Source organism: Rhinatrema bivittatum, chromosome 4 (genome assembly GCF_901001135.1).
Source record: "Rhinatrema bivittatum chromosome 4, aRhiBiv1.1, whole genome shotgun sequence".
NCBI classification, from domain to species: domain Eukaryota; kingdom Metazoa; phylum Chordata; class Amphibia; order Gymnophiona; family Rhinatrematidae; genus Rhinatrema; species Rhinatrema bivittatum.
Genome location: NC_042618.1, coordinates 471,410,096 through 471,432,388, shown reverse-complemented (window position 1 = coordinate 471,432,388; position 22,293 = coordinate 471,410,096). Strand labels below are relative to the sequence as shown.

The window sequence follows — 22,293 nt, the reverse complement described above, 5'->3', positions numbered from 1 at the left end:
GGGAGAGAAAAGAGTTAGATCTGCTTCAGTTATGGTCCCCCCCCCCCCCCCATGGAAGAAGGTAATGGTAGAGCCCAGTGACCCCATTCTGTAGGTGTGACCCTCTCTGGAGGCAGCGCACACACTTTCATGCTTGCTCCTGGATTCTCTTTTGTTTTTGAGAAAAGGACCTTTCGATTTGTTGGAAAGAAACTTTGATTATGGACCAGAAGAAAAGTTGCCTTTTTGCCATTTTACAAATTTCAGCTTTTAACCCTTTTGTTTGGAGGCAGAAGTCGTATCCACCCTTCTTTCCCCGTTTTGGGTTACCTTTTGGAAACCAGTTTATTGTTCCCCCCCCCCTGCCTGGGCTCCCAAGGACCCAGAGACTCAGTGGGGCCCATCTAACAGGAGAGTAGGAGCCTCTCACCCCGAGAGATCCCTGGGCCTGGGAAGGTCACTGAAGGAACCATCTCATTCCTTCCTGCCAGGAGGAGAACTGGAATTCAGAGAAGACCAGCGGCACCCGTCCAGTGCCACCCACAAAGCGGTCAGCTGGACAGTGAAGAAAGAAGATTGAACCGGAGAAGAAAGGAGTGCGAACAAAGGTTTGCAACGTGGGACTTTAAAGTGGATCGTCTGAACTGGACGAGAGACAACCTGAATCCTGACATTTAGGAAGGAACTTCGAAATGACCTTCACAATCGGCCAAGGAATCAGGAATCAATTAAAAGATGCATTGAGCATTCCAAAGCCACAGATTTATTGGATGTGCGTGAGGAGCTGTAAGTAGTCATTTTCACTATTTCACCATCAAAGCTGGAAACCATTTTCACTTTCCAGCTGTATACAAAGAGTATCGTAACAAGGCTTAGGGCCTACGAGACCGATCTACGCCCTCTCCTTCCCCAGGGAATCTTCACAACTCCCGAAAGGGACTTAAGAGCTGAATGAGAGTTTTAATACCTTAAGCCCTTGGAATTCAGGGTGTCCCGTGGGCTCCTCAGCGAGGACCTGGGCTCAGGGGTTACGTAACAAAAATATAACAAAAACAGCCAGTATTACATTAAAGAAAAAGATAGGGCATAAAATCAAAACCGTCTGAGAAACAGGTCCCAGTTATTCAGCTTCTAACACTGGGAGGGTCCTATGAAGTGCCGTCGCCTGGGATGATCCATCCCGCAAAGCGAGGGTCAGCGTAGAACAATAAAATGGGGACTCAAGGAGTCCTTGGGCAGGAATCAAATCAGAGCCTGGAAGACCGAGAGATGCCGTGGAGGGAGTCCTGTGAAGAGGCTGTTGTGTTTGGTGGCCCGCGGGCTACCCCCGCGAACTACCGCCCTCACCTGCCCCGGCCGGGCCGGCGGAAGGTCGCCGCTCTTCTCGTCAGGGCAGGATGCCGCCAGCGAGACGATGACACTGACGCCACGCACCGCGCCTGCCCCCCCTCCCCCCCCCCCCAGGAGCGAAGTCCCCGCGGTCCCTAATGATGACGTCGCCCGTACGGCCCTGTACAAGGGCAGCTCCCAGGAAGCAACTCGCCTCAGCCGCAGGTCCCACTACGCACCAAGAAGCGCCAGTCCTCGTCCAGCCGCCGCAGGGCTCCTCAAGCGATCCTGTGGATGACGGGTGCCCCCTTTCCTGCAAGTCGCGTGCGATGGTGCAGAGAGGTCCAACCTTAAGAGAAAAGGAGAGGATTTGACCTGGTCAACCCCAGCCTCCGGCGAGTGACGGTGGAAAGGGAGGACGGACTCTCTAACATTCGTCATCAGGCCTTTTTGAGAGCAATAAGGGAGAAAGCACCTTAAGCAGTGCTGGGTAACCTGAACTGTATTTTGCTCTGATTTACTGCTCCGGGACTGTGGGCCGGCTTTTGTTCCTGATGGTTTTGGTTTCTATTAAGTAAAATCTATTTCTTGTTTGCAACAAATCCCCCTCCAGTGTGGACTGTGTTTATTTCCTTGAACGTGATACTCTTAGGGCTCTGCAGGTTATCCGCATTTCCCCCCACCCTGCACTCAAGGTGAGGGAGCTGCATTATGCGTGTTGCATTGCAGAAGAAAAACCTTTGCTGCTCGAACTCAAGAGTTCTCTAACCCAGGACAACGTCATGCTCTTCGATACCGAGTCTCTTTTGCCTCTAGGCCTCCAGGAACATGGCGGATAGCAGCGTCGAGCCGGTCCGGGAACACCCGAAGACTTGCGGCAGAAGAACGCCGCGGCAGCCAATCTTCCCGCGCTCGGAGAGGGAGGCGCCAGAGAGGTAAGGAGGGCGGAGAGAGGGCGTCAGGCACCGACGGACACAACAGCAAGGAGACGCTACGGACGCCATTCTCCCCAGTCTGGTGGAGAAGGCTGAAATAGAGGTGAGGCATGTCGGGCGAAGCCGCCTGAGACCGACGGACGCAAAAGTCACTCTCTTGGATTAGGTAAAATGGCACTCCCCGGTGGTCAGGATCTCTTTAGACTGGTCAAAAAAAATCCTTCCAATCTGATACGGATGGTAAAAGTCTATGGCACAGACTCTCTCCCCAGTAAATCTCTCTCTCTCCCCAGATGGGTGTTCACAGTGATTTTTGGTTTCCCTTAGTCACAGTTAGCAGATCTTCAGGATCTCTTTGGCTCTTACACCGTCTCTTTATTTCGTCTCTCTAGATCCCTGATGGAAATGATTTCCCTGAAGCAAGCAGCTCTCTTTGCTTCAAACAGGAAGGAAGGGTAGCCAAAACTTCCTCCTCGATCTTGAAATCAAAGGGCCGGATTTTAAGAGGTACGCGCGGGCGTAGATTTGTGCGCGCAACCCGGCACGCACAAATCTACGCCTGATATTATAACATGCATGCGCAGCCGCCTGCATGTTATAAAATCCGGGGTCGGCGCGCACAAGGGGGTGCCCACGTGTGCTCCTTGCGCGCGCCGAACCCTAGGGGAGCCCGGATGGCTTTCCCTGTTCCCTCCGAGGCCGCTCCGAAATCGGAGCGGACTCAAAGGGAACTTTCCTTTCGCCCCCCCCTCCCCCTCCCCTAACTAACCCGCCCCCCAGCCCTACCTAAAACCCCTCCCTGACCTTTGTTTTTAAAGTTGCGCCTGCCTCTGGGCAGGCATAGGTAGTGCGCACCAGCCAAGTGCCGGCACGTGATCCCCCGGCCTAGAGCCCTACGGAGGCCTCTGGCCATGCCCCGGACCGCCCATGCCCCGCCCCTTTTTTCAAGCCCTGGGACAAAATAGGCTCGGCGCGCATAACCCCCCTGCGCGCGTAAATCCAGCTGGATTTACGCTCACAGGGCTTTTAAAATCTGCCCCAAAGTCGTTTATCCCCAAACAAATGTAACACCAGAGTTCCTGCACACAATGGGTCACCATCACTTCAGGGGCAGGTCTTCCCTATCCTGGGCATCCCAGACACAGGGTTTCCCAATCCCGGAGTCCAAGAAAGGCCCAGGTGTCTGGTGAGGCTCCGATCACTTAAAATTTTAAAACCCGAAAAACAGACCCAGAGGGAAAATCCTAACCAGCCAGTGAGTGGAGTGGAAAAGGAAACCCCTCCCGACCCTGGTCAGGTGCACCCACCAGGGCTTGCCTGGCTCCTCTGACTGGGCCTGAAAAAAACAACTCAAGAAAACCTCCTCTCTGCCTCCTAACTCTCAGAAACCTAGGGACTGCCCCCCGAGCTCTCTGTATGGAGCTGTTATATAGACTCTCAGGGGGACGGCCATTCCAGACCCCCTCAAAAGGGAGGGACTGCATTTGAATGGTAACCTCCCCCTCACGCTAACGTGCATTACTCCTGCTGAACCAAGGGCTCACCCAGGCCTTAATGATGACGTCACTGAAGGGTCCATCACGCTTCCTAACGCAATGTGTCTCCCTCGGTGTCCGTGGAACATTTGCAAAGGAAAAATTCTGTTTAGCATCACCTCACAGATGTGCTCGTACTGCCTGCTTAATTCATGTTGTTACGCACTCCCTGTTCGGGGAGCATCACTCAAGGGGTAGCACAGGACGGCAGGATGAGACTTCTCCCTTTCTCCGCAGGTTGGGCCTTTGGGTGCTAGGGGCCAAACGGGGTCCAGAGCGGCAGCAGTGCATGGGAAGTCTGAGAACAGGCTGGATCAGGCAAGGCTGTGGCCAGGCTAGATGCGGCGAAGCTGTAAACAGGCTGGGTAGGCAAGGCTGTAGACAGGCTGGATGAAGGCTGGGTCTGGGAGCAAACACAGACATAACCAGGGCTGAGCAAGGCAACACGGATCACATACAACTGAAGGCAGCTAGGCAGAAGGCCAGTAGGCCACTAGATAGTAGAATAAGGCCAGATAGGTCACAAGACAGACAAGGCAAGGAGCGAGAAGGCCAGATGGCCACAAGGCAAGGCCAAAAGGAAAGTAGTGAGAAAGACCAGGACAAGGAGCCAAAGGTAACTCCATGAACCGATAAGGTGGCTATGGCAGGGCTGGATTACATTGGGTAGAGACCTTGGTGTGTTAAGAACATAGAGGAGAAGCTTGGCCCACATGGAGAGTATGTTCGCTGAGGTCCTCTGGTGGTGGGGAGGTTACAAGACAGGCCGAGTCATGAGACCAGGGACGAGAGAGAAGGTGAGAACAGTTCTGAGCGGGGCTCACCGGCGGCCTCTGCTGGTAGGGAGGTGCCATAGGTAGGGTATGGTAAGGCTGCATAGCAGCTGAAATCGTAACACACATGCACATGAATGCAGCCCAAGGAAATTGTAATGCTCTTTCCAGCTTTTCTCGTTTCTACATTAACAGGGCTGCAAGTCACTGGAAATTCTTCACTGGGACATAAAAAAAAAAAAATGTAATTTAACTGTTAGTTACAAAAGCACCTTGACTGAAGTGCAATATTTCTCCACGTGCCTTCTGTCAACAAGTTCATTCCCAGTGAGAACAAAATTCTATGAAAACCGCGTGACCTTTCAGGGGTCAGGGGAGGAAGACTGGAGAGGTCTTTATTTCTTTACCAAATGTAATTTCGGTGGGAAAATAAGCTGCCCGTGTACGGAATTTGTCTTAGCCTGCAGTCAGCGGCTATCGCTGGCACTGAGATTGTGTCCAGATGGAAAAGGGGAAAAGCTGTGAATTCCCTTTCTGATTGCAGAGAAAGAATGACAGGGGGATTTGACTGCATTACTGCACATCTTTCATATCGCCAAAGAGCATTTTGAGATTAAAAGAAAGCTGCACGGGATTGTTCCTGTCTGCCTAGCCCAACATTTAATATTATGACCCTAGAACTGCCATGAAATAAATATACCTTAATATTCCAAATGCATAGCAATTTGCATAGGGATGCTATACTGCAGGGAGCCAAATATGAGCACAACAGGATTGCCAGAGTATGATATACCAAATGCACAACATTACAACACGAGCACTGTACAATGGTGTAAAGAAGCACAACATTACAGCAATAGCACTGCACTATGGTGTACAGATGCAAATTACAACACGAGCACTATACAGTGGTGCACATATGCACAATACAACACGAGCACTGTACAATCGTGTACAGATGCACAACATAACAACACGAGCACTGTACAATGGTGCACATATGCACATTACATCATGAGCACTGTACAATGGTGCACATATGCATATTACAACACGAGTACTGTACAATGGTGCACATATGCACATTACATCATGAGCACTGTACAATGGTGCACATATGCACATTACAACACGAGCACTGTACAATGGTGTAAAGAAGCACAACATTACAGCAATAGCACTGCACTATGGTGTACAGATGCACATTACAACACGAGCACTATACAGTGGTGCACATATGCACAATACAACACGAGCACTGTACAATGGTGTACAGATGCACAACATAACAACACGAGCACTGTACAATGGTGCACATATGCACATTACAACATGAGCACTATACAATGGTGCACATATGCATATTACAACACGAGTACTGTACAATGGTGCACATATGCACATTACATCATGAGCACTGTACAATGGTGCTCATATGCACATTACAACACGAGTACTGTACAATGGTGCACATATGCATATTACATCATGAGCACTGTACAATGGTGTACAGATGCACATTACAACACGAGCACTATACAATGGTGCACATATGCACATTACATCACGAGCACTGTACAATGGTGTACACATGCACAACATAACAACACGAGCACTGTACAATGGTGCACATATGCACATTACAACATGAGCACTATACAATGGTGCACATATGCATATTACAACACGAGTACTGTACAATGGTGCACATATGCACATTACATCATGAGCACTGTACAATGGTGCTCATATGCACATTACAACACGAGTACTGTACAATGGTGCACATATGCATATTACATCATGAGCACTGTACAATGGTGTACAGATGCACATTACAACACGAGCACTATACAATGGTGCACATATGCACATTACATCACGAGCACTGTACAATGGTGTACACATGCACAACATAACAACACGAGCACTGTACAATGGTGCACATATGCATATTACAACACGAGCACTGTACAATGGTGCACATATGCACATTACATCATGAGCACTATACAATGGTGCACATATGCATATTACAACACGAGCACTGTACAATGGTGCACATATGCACATTACATCATGAGCACTATACAATGGTGTTCAGATGCATAACATTACAACACAAGCACTGTACAATGAGGCAAGGTGAGGGGGCTACCTCAGGTGGCAAAATCTGGGGAGCAGCAAAACCTGCTCCCCAGATTCTTCTATGGCAGCCACCTCACTTTTCCTAAGTGCCCATAGCCAGATGTGAGGCCCAGTGGTGTCTCAAGAGCAGAGTGGCCACAGCGGGAGCCCATCCCACCATGGCCAGAAGACTAGCCCCGGTGGGCCTCAAGAGTGGCGTAGCCCATCCCGCCGCTGCCAGAAGATTAGACCCAGCTTGGCTGGAAAACTAGGCTCAGCGGGGCCTCAGGAGCTTCGTGGCCCATCCCACCGTGGCTGGAATACTAGGCTCAGCGGGGCCCATCCCTCCTAGCCTAGAAGACTAGGCCCGGCGAGGCCTCAGGACTGGCGTGGCTGCGATGGAGCCCAACCTGCTGTGGCCAGAAAACTAGGCTCAGCGGGGCCTCAGGAGCTTCGTGGCCCATCCCACCATGGCTGGAATACTAGGCTCAGCGGGGCCCATCCCTCCTAGCCTAGAAGACTAGGCCCGGCGAGGCCTCAGGACTGGCGTGGCTGCGATGGAGCCCAACCTGCTGTGGCCAGAAAACTAGGCTCAGCGGGGCCTCAGGAGCTTCGTGGCCCATCCCACCGTGGCTGGAATACTAGGCTCAGCAGGGCCCATCCCTCCTAGCCTAGAAGACTAGGCCCGGCGAGGCCTCAGGACTGGCGTGGCTGCGATGGAGCCCAACCTGCTGTGGCCAGAAAACTAGGCTCAGCGGGGCCTCAGGAGCTTCATGGCCCATCCCACCGTGGCTGGAATACTAGGCTCAGCAGGGCCCATCCCTCCTAATCTACAAGACTAGGCCCGGCGAGGCCTCAGGACTGGCGTGGCTGCGATGGAGCCCAACCTGCTGTGGCCAGAAAACTAGGCTCAGCGGGGCCTCAGGAGCTTCGTGGCCCATCCCACCGTGGCTGGAATACTAGGCTCAGCAGGGCCCATCCCTCCTAGCCTAGAAGACTAGGCCCGGCGAGGCCTCAGGACTGGCGTGGCTGCAATGGAGCCCAACCTGCTGTGGCCAGAAAACTAGGCTCAGCGGGGCCTCAGGAGCTTCGTGGCCCATCACACCGTGGCTGGAATACTAGGCTCAGCGGGGCCCATCCCTCCTAGTCTAGAAGACTAGGCCTGGCGAGGCCTCAGGACTGGCGTGGCTACGATGGAGCCCAACCTGCTGTGGCCAGAAGAATAGGCCCAGTGGGGCTTCAGGAGTGTTGTGGTTGCGGCGGAGCCCATCCCGCTGCGGCTGGAAGTCTAGGTACATAAAGAGGGGTGTGGTCACGGCCGGAAGAAGAGACTCGTTTTTCTTTCTATATAGAAAAAAGTGTCATAAAAAATATAATAAAATTTAAAAAAAACCCATAGGTAAAATTGTATTTGGATAAATAGGGTTATCTACCACGTGTGTATATTTGGTAGGAATAGAAATAAAAACATAAGACTTGCCATATTACTGGGTCAGACCAAAGGTCCATCAAGCCAATTTTCCTGTTTCCAACAGTGGCCAATCCAGGTCATAGGTACCTGGCAAGATCCTAAGGGGTAGAGAAATTGCAAACTGCTTATTCCAGAGATAAGCCATGAATTTCTGCAACTCCACCTTAATAATGGTTTATGGAGTTTTCTTCTAGGAACTTGTCCAAACCTTTTTTAAACAAAGCTACACTAACAGCTTTCATCACATCCTCTGGCAATGAATTCTGGAGCTTAATTTTGTGTTGAGTAAAAAAATATTTTCTCTTATTAGTTTTAAATTATCACCTAGCAACATCATTGTGTGTCCCCTGGTCTTTGTGCTTTTTGAAAGAGTAAACAACTGATTAACATTTACTTGTTTCATTCCATTCATTATTTTATAAACCTCTATCATATTGACTGATTTTTAAATAAATAAATAGCTACTCCAAGCAGGAAATGCACTCCATTTAGCTAACTAATTATGAAGTTTGCCAACCATATCTTTTATTAAAATGTCACATCCTACCTATGCTACCTCAGTCTGGCCCCAAAGGGTCTTTGATACACTATTAATGCTTGCCAGGTTATTTGTATCTTGGATTGGCCATTGTTGGAGTCAGGTTGCTGGGCTTGATGGACCCTTGGTCTGACCCAGTATAGCCACTTCTTATGTTCTAATGTAGTGGATCTCTCCAGAGAGAAATCTGGGACCTCGTACATCCCCAGCCCAGACACAACCTGTCTCCTATGCACTCACATCCCCCAGCCCATGCACACACCTCTATGTTCCAGACAGAGTCACATGGCTGCGAATGTTCTGACAGCACAACTCTATGTTCCAGACAGAGTCACATGGCTGCGAATGTTCTGACAGCACACCTCTATGTTCCAGATAGAGTCACATGGCTGCGAAGATTCTGACAGCACACCTCTATGTTCCAGACAGAGTCTCTTGGCTGCGAATGTTCTGACAGCACACCTCTATGTTCCAGACAGAGTCACATGGCTGCGAAGGTTCTGACAGCACAACTCTATGTTCCAGACAGAGTCACATGGCTGCGAATGTTCTGACAGCACAACTCTATGTTCCAGACAGAGTCACACGGCTGCGAAGGTTCTGACAGCACAACTCTATGTTCCAGACAGAGTCACATGGCTGCGAATGTTCTGACAGCACACCTCTATGTTCCAGACAGAGTCACATGGCTGCGAAGGTTCTGACAGCACACCTCTATGTTCCAGACAGAGTCACATGGCTGCGAATGTTCTGACAGCACACCTCTATGTTCCAGACAGAGTCACATGGCTGCGAAGGTTCTGACAGCACAACTCTATGTTCCAGACAGAGTCACATGGCTGCGAATGTTCTGACAGCACAACTCTATGTTCCAGACAGAGTCACACGGCTGCGAAGGTTCTGACAGCACAACTCTATGTTCCAGACAGAGTCACATGGCTGCGAATGTTCTGACAGCACACCTCTATGTTCCAGACAGAGTCACATGGCTGCGAAGGTTCTGACAGCACACCTCTATGTTCCAGACAGAGTCTCTTGGCTGCGAATGTTCTGACAGCACAACTCTATGTTCCAGACAGAGTCACATGGCTGCGAAGGTTCTGACAGCACAACTCTATGTTCCAGACAGAGTCACATGGCTGCGAATGTTCTGACAGCACAACTCTATGTTCCAGACAGAGTCACACGGCTGCGAAGGTTCTGACAGCACAACTCTATGTTCCAGACAGAGTCACATGGCTGCGAATGTTCTGACAGCACACCTCTATGTTCCAGACAGAGTCACATGGCTGCGAAGGTTCTGACAGCACACCTCTATGTTCCAGACAGAGTCTCTTGGCTGCGAATGTTCTGACAGCACACCTCTATGTTCCAGACAGAGTCACATGGCTGCGAAGGTTCTGACAGCACAACTCTATGTTCCAGACAGAGTCACATGGCTGCGAATGTTCTGACAGCACAACTCTATGTTCCAGACAGAGTCACACGGCTGCGAAGGTTCTGACAGCACAACTCTATGTTCCAGACAGAGTCACATGGCTGCGAATGTTCTGACAGCACAACTCTATGTTCCAGACAGAGTCTCGTGCCTGCGAAGGTTCTGACAGCACAACTCTATGTTCCAGACAGAGTCACATGGCTGCGAATGTTCTGACAGCACAACTCTATGTTCCAGACAGAGTCACATGGCTGCGAATGTTCTGACAGCACAACTCTATGTTCCAGACAGAGTCACATGGCTGCGAATGTTCTGACAGCACAACTCTATGTTCCAGACAGAGTCTCGTGCCTGCGAAGGTTCTGACAGCACAACTCTATGTTCCAGACAGAGTCTCTTGGCTGCGAAGGTTCTGACAGCACACCTCTATGCTCCAGACAGAGTCACATGGCTGCGAAGGTTCTGACAGCACACCTCTATGCTCCAGACAGAGTCACACGGCTGCGAAGGTTCTGACAGCACACCTCTATGTTCCAGACAGAGTCACACGGCTGCGAAGGCTCTGACAGCACACCTCTATGCTCCAGACAGAGTCACATGGCTGCGAAGGTTCTGACAGCACACCTCTATGTTCCAGACAGAGTCTCGTGGCTGCAAAGGTTCTGACAGCACGACTCTATGTTCCAGACAGAGTCACGTGGCTGCGAAGGTTCTGACAGCACACCTCTATGCTCCAGACAGAGTCACGTGGCTGCGAAGGTTCTGACAGCACACCTCTATGTTCCAGACAGAGTCACGTGGCTGCGAAGGTTCTGACAGCACGACTCTATGTTCCAGACAGAGTCACGTGCCTGCGAAGGTTCTGACAGCACACCTCTATGTTCCAGACAGAGTCACGTGGCTGCGAAGGTTCTGACAGCACGCCTCTATGTTCCAGACAGAGTCACGTGGCTGCGAAGGTTCTGACAGCACACCTCTATGTTCCAGACAGAGTCACGTGGCTGCGAAGGTTCTGACAGCACACCTCTATGCTCCAGACAGAGTCACGTGACTGCGAAGGTTCTGACAGAACACCTCTATATTCCAGACAAAGTCACACGGCTGCGAAGGCTCTGACAGCACACCTCTATGTTCCAGACAGAGTCACACGGCTGCGAAGGCTCTGACAGCACACCTCTATGCTCCAGACAGAGTCACATGGCTGCGAAGGTTCTGACAGCACACCTCTATGTTCCAGACAGAGTCTCGTGGCTGCAAAGGTTCTGACAGCACGACTCTATGTTCCAGACAGAATCACGTGGCTGCGAAGGTTCTGACAGCTCGACTCTATGTTCCAGACAGAGTCACGTGCCTGCGAAGGTTCTGACAGTACACCTCTATGTTCCAGACAGAGTCACGTGGCTGCGAAGGTTCTGACGGCGCGCCTCTATGTTCCAGACAGAGTCACGTGCCTGCGAAGGTTCTGACAGTACACCTCTATGTTCCAGACAGAGTCACATGGCTGCGAAGGTTCTGACAGCGCACCTCTATGTTCCAGACAGAGTCACACGGCTGCGAAGGTTCTGACAGCACACCTCTATGTTCCAGACAGAGTCACATGGCTGCGAAGGTTCTGACAGCGCACCTCTATGTTCCAGACAGAGTCACATGGCTGCGAAAGTTCTGACAGCACACCTCTATGTTCCAGACAGAGTCTCGTGGCTGCGAAGGTTCTGACAGCACACCTCTATGTTCCAGACAGAGTCACGTGCCTGCGAAGGTTCTGACAGTACACCTCTATGTTCCAGACAGAGTCACATGGCTGCGAAAGTTCTGACAGCACACCTCTATGTTCCAGACAGAGTCACGTGCCTGCGAAGGTTCTGACAGTACACCTCTATGTTCCAGACAGAGTCACATGGCTGCGAAGGTTCTGACAGCGCACCTCTATGTTCCAGACAGAGTCACATGGCTGCGAAAGTTCTGACAGCACACCTCTATGTTCCAGACAGAGTCACATGGCTGCGAAAGTTCTGACAGCACAACTCTATGCTCCAGACAGAGTCACATGGCTGCGAAGGTTCTGACAGCACACCTCTATGTTCCAGACAGAGTCTCTTGGCTGCGAATGTTCTGACAGCACACCTCTATGTTCCAGACAGAGTCACATGGCTGCGAAGGTTCTGACAGCACAACTCTATGTTCCAGACAGAGTCACATGGCTGCGAATGTTCTGACAGCACAACTCTATGTTCCAGACAGAGTCACACGGCTGCGAAGGTTCTGACAGCACAACTCTATGTTCCAGACAGAGTCACATGGCTGCGAATGTTCTGACAGCACAACTCTATGTTCCAGACAGAGTCTCGTGCCTGCGAAGGTTCTGACAGCACAACTCTATGTTCCAGACAGAGTCACATGGCTGCGAATGTTCTGACAGCACAACTCTATGTTCCAGACAGAGTCACATGGCTGCGAATGTTCTGACAGCACAACTCTATGTTCCAGACAGAGTCACATGGCTGCGAATGTTCTGACAGCACAACTCTATGTTCCAGACAGAGTCTCGTGCCTGCGAAGGTTCTGACAGCACAACTCTATGTTCCAGACAGAGTCTCTTGGCTGCGAAGGTTCTGACAGCACACCTCTATGCTCCAGACAGAGTCACATGGCTGCGAAGGTTCTGACAGCACACCTCTATGCTCCAGACAGAGTCACATGGCTGCGAAGGTTCTGACAGCACACCTCTATGTTCCAGACAGAGTCACACGGCTGCGAAGGCTCTGACAGCACACCTCTATGCTCCAGACAGAGTCACATGGCTGCGAAGGTTCTGACAGCACACCTCTATGTTCCAGACAGAGTCTCGTGGCTGCAAAGGTTCTGACAGCACGACTCTATGTTCCAGACAGAGTCACGTGGCTGCGAAGGTTCTGACAGCACACCTCTATGTTCCAGACAGAGTCACGTGGCTGCGAAGGTTCTGACAGCACACCTCTATGTTCCAGACAGAGTCACGTGGCTGCGAAGGTTCTGACAGCACGACTCTATGTTCCAGACAGAGTCACGTGCCTGCGAAGGTTCTGACAGCACACCTCTATGTTCCAGACAGAGTCACGTGGCTGCGAAGGTTCTGACAGCACGACTCTATGTTCCAGACAGAGTCACGTGGCTGCGAAGGTTCTGACAGCACACCTCTATGTTCCAGACAGAGTCACGTGGCTGCGAAGGTTCTGACAGCACACCTCTATGCTCCAGACAGAGTCACGTGACTGCGAAGGTTCTGACAGAACACCTCTATATTCCAGACAAGGTCACACGGCTGCGAAGGCTCTGACAGCACACCTCTATGTTCCAGACAGAGTCACACGGCTGCGAAGGCTCTGACAGCACACCTCTATGCTCCAGACAGAGTCACATGGCTGCGAAGGTTCTGACAGCACACCTCTATGTTCCAGACAGAGTCTCGTGGCTGCAAAGGTTCTGACAGCACGACTCTATGTTCCAGACAGAATCACGTGGCTGCGAAGGTTCTGACAGCTCGACTCTATGTTCCAGACAGAGTCACGTGCCTGCGAAGGTTCTGACAGTACACCTCTATGTTCCAGACAGAGTCACGTGGCTGCGAAGGTTCTGACGGCGCGCCTCTATGTTCCAGACAGAGTCACGTGCCTGCGAAGGTTCTGACAGTACACCTCTATGTTCCAGACAGAGTCACATGGCTGCGAAGGTTCTGACAGCGCACCTCTATGTTCCAGACAGAGTCACACGGCTGCGAAGGTTCTGACAGCACACCTCTATGTTCCAGACAGAGTCACATGGCTGCGAAGGTTCTGACAGCGCACCTCTATGTTCCAGACAGAGTCACATGGCTGCGAAAGTTCTGACAGCACACCTCTATGTTCCAGACAGAGTCTCGTGGCTGCGAAGGTTCTGACAGCACACCTCTATGTTCCAGACAGAGTCACGTGCCTGCGAAGGTTCTGACAGTACACCTCTATGTTCCAGACAGAGTCACATGGCTGCGAAAGTTCTGACAGCACACCTCTATGTTCCAGACAGAGTCACGTGCCTGCGAAGGTTCTGACAGTACACCTCTATGTTCCAGACAGAGTCACATGGCTGCGAAGGTTCTGACAGCGCACCTCTATGTTCCAGACAGAGTCACATGGCTGCGAAAGTTCTGACAGCACACCTCTATGTTCCAGACAGAGTCACATGGCTGCGAAAGTTCTGACAGCACAACTCTATGCTCCAGACAGAGTCACATGGCTGCGAAGGTTCTGACAGCACAACTGCATTCCCACAATCTGTTTTGCAGTTGGAAATCTCAGGATTTGAGCCAACAAACGTTTGGCTCCAAACCAGGGACTCTGTCACTCAGCTAGTGTCACAGATGCTGGTAACCCTCCCTTGGGCACCTTATTTTAAATCTTAAATTATCATCAAAGCACAAGAATTCGAGGTTAAGGGAGCTTTGGGAATTTATTTATTTATTTATTTTTAATTTTTATATACCGATGTTCCTGTATACAATACATATCGCACCGGTTTACATGGAACTGAACAGTCGCCTCAGGGGCGAGATACATTGGAACAGGTTGACAAAGAACTTTTATGGAGACAATCATAAACACGATTAACTGCAACAAGATACAAACTCTGCAACATATGTACAATGGTCGGGATACCGTCTATCGCAACATAAAGTTTTAGCTCTCAGGGAAGGCTTGGGTGAATAGCCAAGTCTTTAGCTTCTTTTTGAATGTCAAAAGGCAAGGTTCTGGGCGGAGGTCCGGTGAGAGCAAGTTCCAAAGGGGGGGACCTGCAGTGGACAGAGCTCGTTTCCTCAGTGAGGTTTTCGCCGGCTGGGTGTGAAGCATGTTCTGGTAAGCACTTCTGATCGGTCTCTTGGAAATGTGATGCTGCAATTGAAAAGATAGGTTGAGGGGGGAGATGTTGTGTAGAGCCTTGTGAATCACCATGAGGGATTTAAATTGAATCCTGTATTTTATAGGCAGCCAGTGAAGGTTCTGGAGGATAGGGGAGATGTGTTCCCTTTTTTTGCTGTTAGTGAGGATTCTGGCAGTCGCGTTCTGGACCATCTGAAGTGGTTTGATGGTGCTAGCAGGCAGGCCCAGCAGAGGTGAGTTGCAATAATCCGGTTTCGGGAGGATGATAGATTGTAGAACCAGGCGGAAGTCTTGGAAGTGTAGAAGTGGTTTTAATTTTTTTACTACTTGCAATTTGAAGAAGCATCCTTTGGTGGTGGTGTTTACGAACTTGAGGAAGTTGAGTTGGTTTTCTATAAGCACACCGAGGTCTCTTACTTGCGGAGTGTGGTCGATCGATGTGAGGGAGAGTTGGGAAGAGATAGGCGGATTGAGCGGGGTGCAGTTGTCTGGAGCTATTATGAGGATTTCGGTAATGATAATAAAGAATGATAATATTCGGGAATGATATTATTATCTTTATTATTTATTCATTCGGGAATGATATAAATAATATCATTCGGGAATAAATAATATCATTTGGGAATAATATCATTCGGGAATGATATTATTATTCTTTATAATGATAATAAAGAATGATAATATCATTCGGGAATGATAATAAAGAACAACGGATTTGATTTGCACATACCTAGGCAGGAATGAATCTCGTTGGTAAGGAATAATCTCAATAACTTCTAGGGATGTGCATTCATCCAGGATGAATTAGGCAATTTCAATGAAGTTGCCTAATTCGTCCTGGTTCGGGGAGCCCGGAACCCAAACGGAACCGGAGAAAAACTTGTTTTCGGGTTTAGTGCACACTAACGGGGTTAGCGCGTGCTAATGAAAAAATGCTAGCGCGCACTAACCCCGTTAGTACCAATAGGTTCTGGCTTCACACATGCACTTCATTGGCTGGGACTAATCCCAGTCTCTCAGCTTTACTGCTAATGCCCTTCTTAGTACTTGCATTGTGCCAAAGAGAGCCTCCTGCTGGTGTTCTCAGGATGCAAGCTCTGTGCCCTGTCTGGGGAACTCTGGGGTAGGTGTGAAAAAGGCGATTTATTAGGGTTTGTAAAAGTTGAGGGGGCAGCAAGGAAGCCCCTTCCTTCATTGCAGTATCATGTCAGGGGCAGATGACAAGGGCCTGAGGTGTTCCAGTCGCGGAAGGCCACCTCATGGCCAGCACGGTCCAGGGCAGCTACGTTTCCGCTCCCTGTAAGGTCCTTGCCGCAACACAATCACTGCAGGCGTTTATCATCGCCACTGCACCCTGGCCAAGGAGGCCAGCAGCCAGGTAACCACCTTCATCACTTCCTGTGAATGGGAACCTGGGTTTTCTTTATTCTGAACTTGTGAGCTCCACCCCTTTTCTTGTGGTTTGCTTTTCAGTAAATTCATGGCTCTGAGGAAGAGCTGCTCCGACAGCAGAGGAGAGCAGGGCTGGCTGAGCCTTCTCTGATGCGCTTCAAAGTCAGGCTCTCAGATCTGCAAATATCTGACCCAGAATTGCACAGATAATCAACGACAGCAGCAAGCAGGTTTCAACATGACACAGAGGTGTTATCTGGATTATTTTGAATTGATTCATATTTATTCAACCAACTACATATTTTAATTATTTAAAGTATCCTAAAATACGCATTCAAAATATTTAAAGATTACATTTTTGAATGCAACTTTCAAATGCCATCGAAATTTTGAATCTGCAAATATTTTAATAAATTCAAAGCCGATAATGAATAAATCTGCATTTTAAAGACCTGAATTAGACTTAACCGAGCTTAAAGCTTGTTCTTTCCATTCTTACAATAGTAGAGTAAATCTAGGAATATCTTCATTTCATCTTGGTCAAGAAGATCCAGATTGGACACAGATGGACATTTGAATCGAGTCGAACTCGCGCAAATGGTTTGAATTTTTGAGCTGCGTCTAGAAAAGAATGCAGGGGAGAAAACTCAGTGAACATGGAAAAGTAGTGAATTAGCTAAATGCATCCCAGAACATAACATAAGAGGCCCCATTGAGTAATTCTCAGCTTCTCATGGCAGATCCTTCTCCCTGTAACTGGAAGAGAGTTTGGACCGTAACTCAGCGTCCTCAGGGAGTTAACGACATAAGGAAGGGGAGTGAAGTGGCCACTACGGACACTTGTCCAGTATCCAGCAATACCAGTATCATGGACTCCTCTGTTTTTTTAATTATTGTACAAGTCCAAAGGACACCGAGATAATCAATTTACCCCCCTCAATCTCTCTTCTCTCCCAAGCTTTTAAGTCTGCAAAATTCCCCAGCAAAGCATAGATCCTGCTCAGTCACTGCACTGCTAGCTGCTGCTCTCCATACCTCTGCAGAATATATTATTTCTGATAAACGATATATATTTTGCTTTATTATATAATATGATCAGCTGCAGGGTATATTTCTGTTGTTCTGTTGATTGTGCATGAAGGTTTTCTGTTGTGTTGACTGGTCAGTGAGTTACCCTTTGGGTTTTATTTTTTGCTCTTATTTTTTAAGGGGTTTTGTACAATTAAATTGTATTAATTATACTTTATTGATGTTTTATATTGAGTTTTGTCAAAATTGAATTTGTTAATTGATCATGGATCTGTAAGTAACTGCATGTAGTCTGTCAGGTTATAACTGATTGAAATTATAAATCGACTTGAGCTACCCGGGAAGAGAATAGAAGTTGAACTTAAAAAAGAAATACTAAGTGCTTTTTTTTGTGCCTGCAAAGTACATCATTTTTATTCACCTTTTGTTTTGCTGACAGAGAGAGGTCGCCGTCTTTTCGCATTTTTCAGTACACTGAAGATTCTCACCTGATGGAAATGCACGTGTCCCAATTCTCACAAAAGTATTCTTTTCAAGTTTACCCCTGAGGAGGGATTTACAGAAATAATAAGCTTTCTGAAAGGCTTGACATCTATCCGAGGGAACTTCAGACACAAAGGCCACACTTGATGGCTTAACACATTCACAGTATTTGGGCTTTATCCATTCAAGATGCTGGGAGGCTTCAGAAGGTAACGGTGACTGCCCGACTGGTTTTCTCAGGGCAGAGCAGCGCACTTCAATATTTAATTTCATGAATATTTAAGCGTTTTAGTTATGGCTTCTCTCATCTCTTCAGGTCAAGATCTTCGCAGTCCTCTGAAGGCCTTGGTGCCTGGCAGAGCTCACGAGTCCCTCAGGGACCATGGGGGAGACCTCCTGGTGATTGTTTTAGGTCAGAGGATGCCCCAGAGACGGTGTTCTTCACCACTTCAAATGGACTCATATTTTGTCCTGCTCTTGCTTTAGAACTTCCAAAATCTCCTCCTGTCAAAGGAAAGTCATCTGCCAACTTCCATGCTTGCCCGAGAACCTTGGTTCCACAGCAGCCCACAGCTGGTACAGCCCTAGACGGCACCACAGCTCTCCTACTAACCCATGTTACATGCATCCCCTCCACCTCCCTTCTTTAGAGACAGTGCAGACTCTCCCTGGCTGTGTTTCCTAGTAACCACGATCCCTTCGACAACAGCCTGAAATGCATCCTCTCCCTCTCATTCTCAAAAGAAAAAAAAATGCATCAATTTTTACACAACAAATAGAGTCTGACAGGGAAAGTGACCCGTGCCGAAAAGAGACACACTTTGAAAGTGCGCATAAACGTTTCAATCAAGCGTGAGTGAAGAGGTTGCAGGATGGGGGGGAGAATGGCTGCCAGGATTTCATTAACCTCCCTCTCCCAGTAGGGCTGGGAAGGAAATGCTTATGTTCATTACTTTGTGGACTAACATGACTAATTACCTCCAGGCTTTGCAGCAAAGGGATATCTCCCGAGTCGTGTGCTGGTGAAATGGGTGTCTCCCCCCCCTCAGGCTAGCTTAGCCCCCGAGTCCCTTCTCCATCTACCAATCATTAGATGTTAAAGCAAGGTACTTTGCATGTGAGTTTGCTACCGGATTATTCAAGGAGAACAAAAAGCTTAATTTCAGGCCAAGGAAACAAGTAGCCACACGTTCTCCATGAGCTACAGTGCTGGCAAGCACAATTTTATTCTCTGTGCATTTCACGACAGTCCTCAGGCAGATAAAAGCAAGGATTACCGATGGCAGCCGTGTTCCTACTCCTAATCCTAAATGTCTTAGCAAAATATGTCAAAGTGTAAGGCGCAATCAGATGATGCCGTGTCCCGTAATTAATGAAGAATCCACATGGTCTCTTTCAATTGATCTGCATGGATAAGGGTATGGGAGGTAATCTGGGAGTCCATGATGCTAGCAATCAACACGCAAGAGCCGCCAAAAGGAAACACAGATGATAATCTGGAAGCAGGCCAAGTCGCTGGCATCACTGGACAAAGGACCAAATGTCTATGGAGTTCTGTAAGCAGCCCATTATTCTGAACTGATCCCAGAAATATTCGCTAGGAGATAGGCGTCTATTCCAAAGTCCCGAATGAGGGTCACGGGTGGAGGCAAACTGTTTACCCACCGAAAAGGGGAAATCACTCTCAATAATCCGAGCTAGGAACGAAAGGCCTCGTCCCCTCTCGTGGGGGAGGCCACAAGACCTACCTCTTCCTCCTTCAGGATCTCTTGAGAAGCGGAGCTGAAATAGATGAAGAGGTGGAATGGAGGGCAGGCGGGAGCTAGAGATGTTCACGGTTAAAGGAGAAAGTACTTGCAGGGGTTGTTTTTTTTTTAGATCCATGAGGTGACTTCCCGAGATTGCCCGATCCAGTTGTGATTTCAGTTCTGCTCGCCTACTGACTTGCTGTTTAAACCAGACAACACTTCACTGTTATTACCCAATTACAGCATAATTGCACTGTTCCCTCTTACCTCTGCCCTTCAGAAACTGTTGTGCAGGCACCAGAAGTGACAGTGGGGCATTTCACTCCAGCGGGGTGGAACTATGCCCCACGGAATTGCTCAACCTCATAGCATGGAGCCTCTCACCTACCCGAAGGCATTATTAACAGGCCGTTCACCTAGTAAGTGTAATGCTAGCGTGCAGCACTTCCTGTGGAATCATCCAGGCAGATTCTATGCCGCTCTGTATTACTAAGTGTGGCATTATCCTCATCACCGGTGCAAGAGTATTTGGTGCCCTAGGCAAACTTTCGGTCATGCTCCCCCTCACCCAGCAGTAGCTCCAGCACTGCACTCCCTTCTTTGGCAGTATTGGGCTCCGGCACTGCACTCATGCTGGTGGGATTTTGCCGCCCCCAAAATGTTGATGCTCCAGGTGACTGCCTAGTTTGCCTAATGGAGGCACCGGCCCTGACTATCCTAACACCGCAGCCATCAAACTACCACAGTAGAAAATTTTAGGATGTGCCTGGACACGACGCGTTGTGCTTTATAAAATGCAAGTTTATATTTTAGTGTTCATTCAGGATACATTTGAAGGTATTAAAGAAACTAAAGAGTTCTGACAGCTCTTCTGGCTGACCTTTCCAATGCTTATTTATGGACGCTAAATGACTGATTGGGTTAGAAGCTGTTCGAGTGAGAGGCAACAAAGGGTAACGGTAAATGGAGGTTACGTTGAGGAGAAGGGCGTTACCAATGGTGTGCTGCAGGGATAGGTCCTTGGACCAGTTATTGCCAACATTTTCATAAGCGATACTACTGCAGAAGGACTATCAGGAATGGATGATTTTTTTTTTTGGGGGGGGGGAGGGGGTGATATCAAAATCTGCAACAAGGTAGACAGCCAGGGATGTATGGAAAACATGAGGCGGGATCTAGCAAAGCTTGAGAAATGGTCTAAAGTCTGACAGCTAAAATTTAATGCTAAAAAAAAATGCAGTCATGGTTGCAAAAACCCAAGGGAGTCGTGCAGTATAGAGGGTGAACTTCTTCTATGCATGAAACAAGAGCAAGGTCTGGAGGTAACCATATCTGATGATCTTAAGATGGCCAAACGGGTAGACAAGGCAACAGCAAATGCAAAAAAGATATTTGGGTGCATAGAAGAGGAGTGGTCAGTTAAAAAAAAAAAAAAAGGAGGCAATATTGCCCCTGTATAGGTCCCTGGTGAGACCTCACTGGGAATACTGAGTACAGTTCTGGAGACCCCACCTTCCAAACAATATAAACAGGATGGAGTCGCTCCAGAGGGGGCTACTAACTTGGTCAGCGGCCTTCGTTCTAAAGCTTATGGGGTCAGAATTAAAGAAGTAAACATGTACACCCTGGAGGGAAGGCGAGATGGGGGAGATATGAGATACATTTAAATACCTCTGGGGTATCACTGCTCTGGACTCTAGTCTCTTTCAATGAAAAGGGGGCTCTATCTGGAATGAGGAGTCATGGAATGAGGCTGACAGGGGGTAGACTCAGGAGTAATCTAAGGAAATATTTCTTTCCAGGGAGGGTGGTGGTGGATGCCTGGAACGGCCTCCCACCTGAAGTGGTGGAGACAAGGACAGCATCTGAATTCAGGAAAGCTTGGGACAAGCACGGGGGATCTCTGAGGGAGTGCTGGAGATTGCACAGCTGAGCAGTTGGTGTGGATGGGCAAACTAGATAGCCCGTGTGGTCTTTTTCTGCCATCACGATTCTCTGCTTTCTATCTTTTCTTTGTTTTTCCTTTCCTCTTCTCGGGCTCTGCGCCGTGACTCGTACTTTCCATAATCTTCATTTTCTCATATTGTTGTTCACAGTGAGGTCAATTTCATTGCTTGTCCAATTAATTAGTCTCCCTGCTGCCATACAATGCAAGGTGACAGGGGCTTAGCTCTCCAATGCAAATATCAATCCAGAGCTGCTCAGAATTGATCCAAAGATGAAATGGCTGAAGGAAAGATATCGAATGGTTTTAGAATATGAATCTGCTAAACGCGCTGAATATAGATATGGATCTCACTGTAGGGCAGCAAATTGCTGGAGCCGTCACACATTCTAAACATCTGTGACAAATCCAAAAGAAAAATAACGTGCTAGAAATTAATAAAATAGAAAATAAGCAATGGCGCTTGTTGAAAGTGCTTTGGGGAATAAAACCCTTTGCAGTGATAAATCTTACGTAGGAAAGACCCAGCCGGTGAAAACTTGGTGTCTTATCGTGTTACTGTAGCACGCTCTTGCTTATCGGCAGGATTTTAACCTGAAATGCCAGGAGTTTATTAATCAGGTTTAATAGAGTCTCTGATTCCTGCAGATAGGCTCGTGAGCATTTATTCAGTTTCTTC

General features: G+C 48.6%; 1 long non-coding RNA gene across 2 annotated transcripts in view; it reads right to left on the bottom strand.

The window, feature by feature from the left end:
- The window catches only part of LOC115089197, a 56,449-nt gene that overhangs the window by 21,906 nt on the left and 12,250 nt on the right, over positions 1–22,293 (bottom strand). The window contains exon 4 of one of the 2 annotated variants that reach the window (XR_003856024.1): positions 16,909–17,030. This is a non-coding gene — a long non-coding RNA (uncharacterized LOC115089197). Of the gene's footprint in view, positions 1–14,611; positions 17,031–22,293 lie in introns of those variants that run through there. The other variant, XR_003856023.1, reaches the window with a different exon arrangement.